Consider the following 9265-nt stretch of genomic DNA (forward strand, 5'->3'; position numbering starts at 1 on the left):
GATGACACCCATTTCTATAGGAGGATCAAGGGAGAGTGGCCAGGGCCTGGCTGTGATCGAGAGATTGGGTGAGGTCTGAGGAACACTCTACAGTGGGTCTGGCAGTTTTTGTTCTGTTTTCACATCTGTTGCTGCCTTCTATCTTTACTTTGTGCCTCTGTTTTGGAGGTCACCACCAGGTAAAATTTGCCAAAATTACTTTTAAGACCACTCTGGTCCCACAGGAAGGTGGGCTTCTAGGAGGAGGGTGGTAGGAATGCTGTAGGCTGGGGGACACCCTGGGCTTGAAGAGCCAACCACCAGCTGGTATGTTTCTAGCCTCAGCTGTGGGAGAGGAGCTCCTCGTCCCCAAAGGTCCTGGCATCATGACCCCATAGACCAAGAAGGCTCAAGTACATCTTCTCCACAGAAAGCTTATCTGTTGTCTGCCAACTGGGGAAAGAGACTTCTCCAACATACCCCGGTCTGATGCCGTTAGCAAAATCACCAAATCACCAACGGGCATGTTGCTGCCATCCCTGTTCCTCTGCATGCTCCCAGTGAGACAGTGCGGCTTCTCCAGGGGTTTACCACCCCCTACAATGCCCGCTGGGTGCTGCCAGCAGCAGCCCATGAGCAGCACATCCAAATCAGAGGGGCTTACCTCAGAGTTGCCACTCTGCACCTGGCTGACCTGGAGGCCTGTGAGCTGTGGTGTGATCATCCTGAGTGCACCAGATTACCCCCAGCAGCACCACAGGCATTGCCAGTCACCACCTGGACACAGTTAAGAAAGCAGCTGCCACCTCCGCAAACAGCGAGGGTGAGGAAGAACGAATCCCAGATCCCAAAGCAAGCACTCTGTCTAGCAGGACTGGGTTAGTAACTGTCAGAGCTGGTTGTTACAAAGTGAGGTTCTTCCTTGCCTTGGCTCCCTTTGGCATGCTCGCTTCCTTTTCCACTTCTCTGCCATGCTGTGACATGGCAGAGGCCTCACTGGAAGCTGACCAGATATAGTGGGCAGATCTTTGACTCCTAGGCCTCCAGAATTGTAAGCCAAAGTAAACCTCTCTTCTTTATAAATTACTCAGTATCCTGTTCTGGTGACTCTCCCTTATGCCTGTCTATTCTGTTATGACCACAGAAAACAGACTAAGAAAATTCTTATGGATAGAAGATGCATTCTTACCTTAAATCTTTAGAAACCTATGAGGGTTTCTTACGCTTCATAGAAGCATATGAGGGTTTTTTGTTTTTCTGTTTTTTACCTTATTAAGTCAGGAACTTGCACCTTTTCACGTAAAGGAAGCACTTTACAGCTTCTCTTTGGCATATCCAAGTTGCCTGCGTCACTATTCTTGTGCTTTGGGACTACTGTCAAGTAAAATAAGGGTTACTGGAATGCAAGCGCCATGATACCGCAACAGTCCATCTGATAACCACGGCGGCTTCTAAGTGACTGATGGGCAGGGAGTGCATGGTGTGGATCCTCCAGACAAAGTGACGACTTATGTCCTGGGTGGGACGGAGCAGGATGGCAAAAGATTTCATCAGACAACTCACAGCCACACCTCCTGGAAACATTCAAGAGCCCTACTTGCACTTGGCAGCCATCTGAAACGGACAAAACCTGAAACTCTAGCTTGACTGGACCACCTCCAAGATCAACTTAAAATTTATGAATTGTTTATTTGTAGATTTTCCATTAAAAATTTTCGGACTGTGGTTGAAGTTGGGTATCTGAAAAAGTGGAAAACAACCTCGAATAAGGGGGTACTACTGTAGGCCCTTTGACACAAGCAGAAATTCGAAGCCTGCTCAAACACCTGATGCAGAGGCCCAACAGGAAAGGTGCCACCTGGCTGTAGTGTGCGTACTGAACAGGAAGGGTCTACAATTCACAGGCCAAGAATACAACAGCTGGCAGCTATCTCCAAAGATGGGAAGACTGATTTCATTACTTAAAGATCCTGTCAAGCTTCTCCAGGAAGCACAGTCAGGTGGGACTCTGGGCCCAGAGCAGGCAGACGTGACAGAAGCTATTCCTGTGCTCTGTCACAATGGCTGTTTATGGCCTGGCAAGCAGCACAATCCAGCATGAGCCTCCTTACAACTAGGGCTGAAAGTGGATGAGGTACCTACCACAAAGGAAGGAAGAGAGCTACTGAGACATTTAGGTGTGCTCCAGTGGGTTTACACACCTTCCATCTTCACAGGACAGAGGCAACACTCATCTAGCCCTTAAACCCCAGCTTGAGTCTATCTGGTCTATGAGGAGCTGCCTCATGCACAAAAGTTTCTCTACCTTCACGTCACAGACACACTTTGGGCCCAGGCACTGCCTGTGCACCTTGTATCAGCATTATGAGGACCCCTGCCCCGTCATATCCGCAGTGACTACTTCATGCCCTCTTGGACCAAACATAGACTTCTCTACCTGCTGAAAGACACCTTCACCGTTAACACCCAGGATAGCCATGGAGACTGGCCCACCAACCTTGACTAATCGCTAGCTGGCATTTGCCTAGTAGGCCACCTCCACTGCAGTTTCTATGGCCTGCACCTCCTGGAAAACTCAGTTGTGCTGGGCAGCCATCTGGGATGGACAAAACCTGAAACTCTGACTTCACTGGACCACCTCCAAGATCACACTTTTGTATCTACGACATCCTCCAGTGCACAGTGTCTGCAGCCATTACTGCTTAGTTCTGAGTTCTCCTGGTCCTTCTCTTCCATTTTGGCCTGTCATTGCTCTGCAATCAAGCAGCTCCAAGCCTGCTACTGCCAAGTCCATTCAACTCCTTTTATGTCCCTAGAGCCATTTTGCAAGCCCCAGTTTGCCTGCTGTCTTTCACTGCTCCAGGTGGCCCAACATTCCACATCAAGATGTTGCTTCTTGAGACCTATTCACTGATTACTCAGCACTGAAGTCGCTGACAATTTCCACCACAGGGTCATTTTGGTCACCCACTGAGTGGCCAAACCTGGCTCGCTGAGCATCCCTTCACCAACCTTCAGCCACTTGTCCACCCTTCACAATCAAGCCCTGGTTACTGTCAACTTCCCCTCCTTTGCTATTGGTGAGACTGCCCCCTATCCATGGTGAGACTGCCCCCATCCATGGTGAGACTGCCACCTATCCATGGTGAGACTGCTCCTTATCCATGGTGAGACTGCCCCCTATCCATAGTGAGACTTCCCCCTATCCATTGGTGAGACTGCCCCCATCCATGGTGAGACTGCCTCCTATCCATGGTGAGACTGCCCCCATCCATGGTGAGACTGCCCCCTATCCATGGTGAGACTGCCCCCTATCCATGGTGAGACTGCCCCCATTCATGGTGAGACTGCCCCCTATCCATGGTGAGACTGCCCCCTATCCATAGTGAGACTTCCCCCTATCCATTGGTGAGACTGCCCCCATCCATGGTGAGACTGCCCCCTATCCATGGTGAGACTGCCCCCATCCATGGTGAGACTGCCCCCTATCCATGGTGAGACTGCCCCCTATCCATGGTGAGACTGCTCCCATCCATGGTGAGACTGCCCCCTATCCATGGTGAGACTGCCCCCATCCACGGTGAGACTGCCCCCTATCCACGGTGAGACTGCCCCCTATCCATGGTGAGACTGCCCCCTATCCATGGTGAGACTGCCCCATCCATGGTGAGACTGCCCCCTATCCATGGTGAGACTGCCCCCTATCCATGGTGAGACTGCCCCTATCCGTGGTGAGACTGCCCCCTATCCGTGGTGAGACTGCTCCCTATCCGTGGTGAGACTGCCCCCTATCCATGGTGAGACTGCCTCCATCCATGGTGAGACTGCCCCCTATCCATGGTGAGACTGCCCCCTATCCATGGTGAGACTGCTCCCTATCCATGGTGAGACTCCCTATCCATGGTGAGGCGCACCCATCCGTCTCACCTATCCATGGTGAGACTGCTCCCTATCCATGGTAAGACTGCCCCCATCCATGGTGAGACTGCCCCCTATCCATGGTGAGACTGCCCCCATCCATGGTGAGACTGCCCCCTATCCATGGTGAGACTGCTCCCTATCCACGCTAGACGCTGCTCTCATGATCTCCCTTAATTGCTCAACTGGATGCTGGACTTGCCATACCCCCTCTGCCGATGCAGTTTAACTCCCACCAGATAGTTCCAAGGATGCCACTCATTCCTGTCTTTCCTTCATAATATGCTTTCTGCAGGACACCCTAATGCTGATTGGGGTACCTGGACTCACTGGCTGGGCACCTCTCACCTGGCTGCCCAAAGAGGGTGTAGAGGTCCTGTTCTAGTGACTCTCCCTTACTCCTGTCTACAAGTCTCACCCACCCCCTTCTTGGATTCCCTTACCTCTACCCCGACATGGGTAGAAGTCCCCCTAGTGTTCTGGGCCTCCACCCCCTTCCCTTTCTTGATGCCACAAGCATGCAGTGGGGGCAGTTGTGGCTGCCATCTTGCTAAAGATTATATTCTAGTTACAGGGAGGATTTGGGAGTATAGAATAGATTTCTAAAGCTGTGTCAGCAGTCCTGAAATAGAAAATTTAATAATTTTTAAATTTAAAATAATAAGAAAATACAATATTTTGTGTAAGAAATAGATTGGCTTTAAGGTACCACTTTCTAGAAATTATAATACAAGCAGCTGTAGAATGGAAAAATTGTTCATTCTAAATGGTTCTTAATTAAAAAGAAAAAATAATTCTAGTTTAGGCATAATCTGTATGAATGGATAGCCTTCTCAGAACTCCCCAAATTCCCCTTCTTATATAATTTTCTTTCGTTTCCTTTCCTTCCCCCTCCCTTCCTTTCCTTTCTTTTCCTTTTATTCCTTTCCTTTTTCCCTCCCCTCCCCTCCTCTCTCCTCTCCTTCCCTCCCCTCGTCTCTCCTCTCCTCCCCTCCCCTCTTCTTTCCTTTCTTTCAGGCCTGGTAGTCCTTGGTGCTTTCATCACTCAGTGCATTGTCTAATGAGCTAACAGTTTTCAATTCAGTATTCATTGTTTCAATTTAAAAAAAATACCTTTCGCAGACAATTTTGTGTTTAGCTTGAATTTATTTTAGATCAACTTATTTTAAATTAAAAGGTTACGAAACTTTTATGTCTTTACTCTGCTATATGATGTCATGCAATTTCATTGCCATGAATTTAAAAGGCTCATAGAAACAGAATACTAAAATACTACCAATATTAGAAATAATATGACTGTATAATGTTACAGACTACCGAGCCAAATGGTGGATATGGAAAGGTGCCTGAATTGTACAAAGGCAGGTTATTTGTCAAGGCAGTTTACTTGGACCATCCTGATCAGATAAATTACGCACTGTCCTCATAATGAAAATCAAGCAAAGCCTGGACTGAATTTTGACGGAGTAAAAAAGCTAGTTGATAGTGTGGAGGGGGATAGGAACCTCAGGAGAACACACCTGGACTATTTCTCAGCTTGGTTTTGACACATGGGGTGTGTTGCAAGTAATTTATTACTAATAGTGAAAGCACTAAATTTGCACATGATCTGCCTTCTAAAAATACATACATTTGAGTGTAGTCAAGGTTATCTCAATGATATCATTGCTCTCATGTTCTTACAAGTATGTTTTCTTAAGTGAGAGAGAAAGATTGGTGTTAGCAAAAGTAGCACAGAACGCCACATAATCAATAGCTTGTTTATCAATATCCCCAGAAACGTTGTAGAGAGCAAGCCTAACTAGTATATAGCCAATATATGTGGCAATTAAAAATGATTACAACGTTTTATTTTCAGGAAAAATGTATTTGAGTTTTGTGAAAATTATGGTATACCAGTGAGAGTGTGTCACCTGTGAGACTATTATCAATAATATGCTGTGTGTGACATGAAAAACTGTGAGCGTTCAAAGCTCTTATCATGGCCAGAAAAGGGAACCCTGAATAGAGTCAGGCAAATACCCTGGCTTTGGGGAAACTTTAAAAAAATTCAAGGAAAAAAATTGTTTTGACCCATGAAATTGAGTCTCAAATAAGATTATGGCTAACGAAGAGAGATTTTTTAAAACCAAGAAATAATTCAAATAAAATGGGAGACAGCTCAGGAAAGTTGAATCGTTGTCTATTTATCTCAAATTTTAAATGACATGTTTATAAGATATAAGAAGGGAGAGTAACCAAAGGTGAATAGGGAAATGTAGCAAATCTACTATAAAAGTTCTATAAAGTAAGACCCAAATGAATAGAGGATTTAAAAAAAGGTAAAGGTGGCCTTTTTTTGAGAAAAAAAAAAAAAGGTAAAGATGACTTTGAGGAAAAAAAAAGGTAAAGATGACCTTTTTTTGAGCAAAAAAAAAAAAAAAAAAAAGGTAACAATGACCAAAAGGAGCCATGAGGCTTTATTTTATTTTATTTATTTATTTATTTTTCTAGAGATAGGGTCTCACTGTATTGTCCAGGCTGTAGTGCAGTGGTGTGATCATGGCTCACTGCAGCCTCAACCTCCTGGCCTAAATCTGTCCTCTCACCCTGACCTCCCAAAGGGCTGTAATTATAGCCATTAGCCACTGCACCAGACGGATGCTTCTTTTAGTCAAAAAGAACAAGGAGGGGAGAGTGACAACAGCAAGATGTTGAATGGGAAGGTCCCAGACTTCACGTCCCTTCAACAAAATATCCAACTAACAACTATCCACAGACAAGAATTTTTGTGAAAAAACCCCTAAATTGGGAATGAGCCTGACACTAGTGTGGACCACAGAACTGGATAAAAACCACATTAAAATGGTAAGAGAAATGGTCTTATTTTGACCACATCTCTCCTCCCTTCCCCCCAAGTTGGCAGAAGGCCACAGAGACAGAATTCCCCTGGGTCCATGATTCTATTTTGTTTATTCTTGAGCCATAACATTTTATTGGTATATCAGGGAAGAGCCTGTAGTAAGTGTCCCTTCCTTCCCATCCTCCTACCCAGGAGACACCCTCTAAAGGAGAGCAGAAGCCCAGGAGCCTGCCTCCTTAGAGGATCTTGGAGGTGGACAGGCTGTTGTAGTGCTCTTCCTGGCCCTCGAGCAGGCTGAGGTAGGTGGCGAGCTCCTGCTCCAGCCACAACTTGATGTCCATGAGCAGCTGGTACTCCTGATTCTGCCTCTCACTGTCAGCTCGCACATCGCCCAGCTGAGCTTCAATACTGCTGATCAGCGCCTGGATCTGCGACAGCTGGGCTCCAAAGCGTGCTGGTGGCCTTCCAAGGCGGCTTTCATGCTAAGCTGCCACTGCAGCTCAATCTCAAGACCCTGGAGGTTGCACCGCAGGTCGGTGACCTGGGACCTGTTCATCTGGAGCTGCTCCATGTGGCCAACAACCTCCCAGTTCAGTTCCTCAGTCCAGCTGGTGAACCAGGGTTCAGCATCCTTTTGGTTCTGCTTGGCCATGACCTCATATTGGCTCTGCATGTCACTCAGGATATTGGTGGCATCAGCGCCCAGAGCCGAATCCACTTCCACACTGATCTGGCCTCCCACCTGGCCCCTCAGGGCATTAATTTCCCCCTCATGGTTCTTCTTCAGGTAGGCCAGCTCTTCCTTCAGCCCTTCGGTCTGCATCTCCAGGTCGGTCCTGGCCAGGGTCAGCTCAACCAGCACCCTGTGCAGGCCATTATGTCAGCCTCCACACTCACGAGCAGAGTCTGCTCCCTCTCATACTTAGTTCAGAAGTCATCTGCAGCCAGACAGGCATTGTTGATATGCAGGACAATCCTGGATTCTCAATGATGTCACCAAGAATCTTGTCGCACAGGTACTCGATGGTCCCGTAGTAGTGGCTGTAGTCATGGGAGGGCCTGGGGCACATGATTTTAAAATGGGAAAACAACAAGAGACAGACATCCAGCTTCCCTAGCATTCTGAGGTACATTCCTGGAAGCTCAGACCAGTCTTGCCTTATGGGGGACACTGGGAGTAATGGCATGGTTAGACTGTCTGGGGTCAGTTAGAAACAAAAAAAGGAGGCAGAGCTCACAGTGACCAGTGTGCAGATCTTGGCAGTAGCTCTGTGTTCCTGCCAGCTGTGGTGCCTAGTCAGAGATACCAGCCAACAGCACAGCCCAAGTCCAAAGCTGGACTGATCACTCCCAGAATCATGGTGGGAAGTTCAAGCTGGCTTTAGTCTCTAGACATCCAGCATCCACGACCAGTCTCAGAGCCTATTTCAAGGCCCTGCCTACTCAGGGAGATGCCCACAACATTGCATTTCTTCAAAGCACAAGTGCCAAACCTGCCTGACATGGGAGGCCAAAAAGTGGCTTGATCTGGCCCCAGAGCCTACATCAAGGCACCACCCAGGCAGGGCAACAAGCCTCAACTGTGCATTTCTATGGAGTATAGCCTCTGATCCCATTTGTCCCGAATGGCAACTCTGCTAGCATCAAATCCCAGCCTGCAGCCCTGCCCAGCTGTGGAACCCAAACAGTGATACCACCCAGCCAGGGATATACCCTGTTACCTGGCCTGATCAGGGACATCATGTTGCTTGGCCATCAGCTTCACCTGATAGCAGAGCCCAGCCAGTGGTCTCACTTCACAGCAGAGCCCAGCCAGCAGTCTCAGACAACCTCAGAGCAACGGCAGTGGCCCAGCCAACCAGAGAACCCAACAGCAACTCTACCTACTGTGGCCATTACCAGCTGATCTATCCAGAATCACAGGGTAGATTAAATAGTGAAAGTCTATCCCTGCCAAAGAACACCTGTAGACTGTAAGAGGTGGCTGTCTCCTCAAATACACAGACACCAACCCAGGACACAAGGATTATGAAGAATCAGAAAATCATGACACCTCCAAAAGAAACTAATAAAGCTCCAATGATGGACCATAAAGTAAGGGAGTTCTATAAAATGACTGACAACTCAGAATAATTCTTTTAAAGAAGCTCAGTGAACTACACAAATATATTGACAGAAAATTAAATGAAATTTAGAAAACAAACATGAACAAAATGAGAGGTTTGACAAAAAAATAAAGAAATAGTTACTTTTAAAAAAATTAGAAATCCTAGAGATGAGGAATACAATTACTGGACTGAAAACACTGCATAGAAAACTTCATCAGCAGACTCAGTCAAGATAAAGAAATAACCAGTGATCTCAAAGACAGAACATTTTAAATTATTCATTCAGAGGAGAAAAAAGAATAAAGAATGCCTACAGGAATTATGCAACACCATCAATAGAACTAACATGCATATAATAGGAATTCAAGAAGAAGAGAGAAAAAAAGTGTCAGAAAGCATATTTAAAGAAATGGTGCCT

The 9265-nt window shown here is 46.8% G+C and overlaps 1 pseudogene; it reads right to left on the bottom strand.

The window, feature by feature from the left end:
• Positions 1-6975: 6975 nt before the first annotated feature.
• On the bottom strand, positions 6976-7926 carry LOC101153332 (keratin, type I cytoskeletal 19-like; annotated as a pseudogene).
• Between the last annotated feature and the right edge of the window lie 1339 nt (positions 7927-9265).

The sequence above is a fragment of the Gorilla gorilla genome, chromosome 3 (assembly GCF_029281585.2).
Source record: "Gorilla gorilla gorilla isolate KB3781 chromosome 3, NHGRI_mGorGor1-v2.1_pri, whole genome shotgun sequence".
Lineage (NCBI taxonomy): Eukaryota > Metazoa > Chordata > Mammalia > Primates > Hominidae > Gorilla > Gorilla gorilla.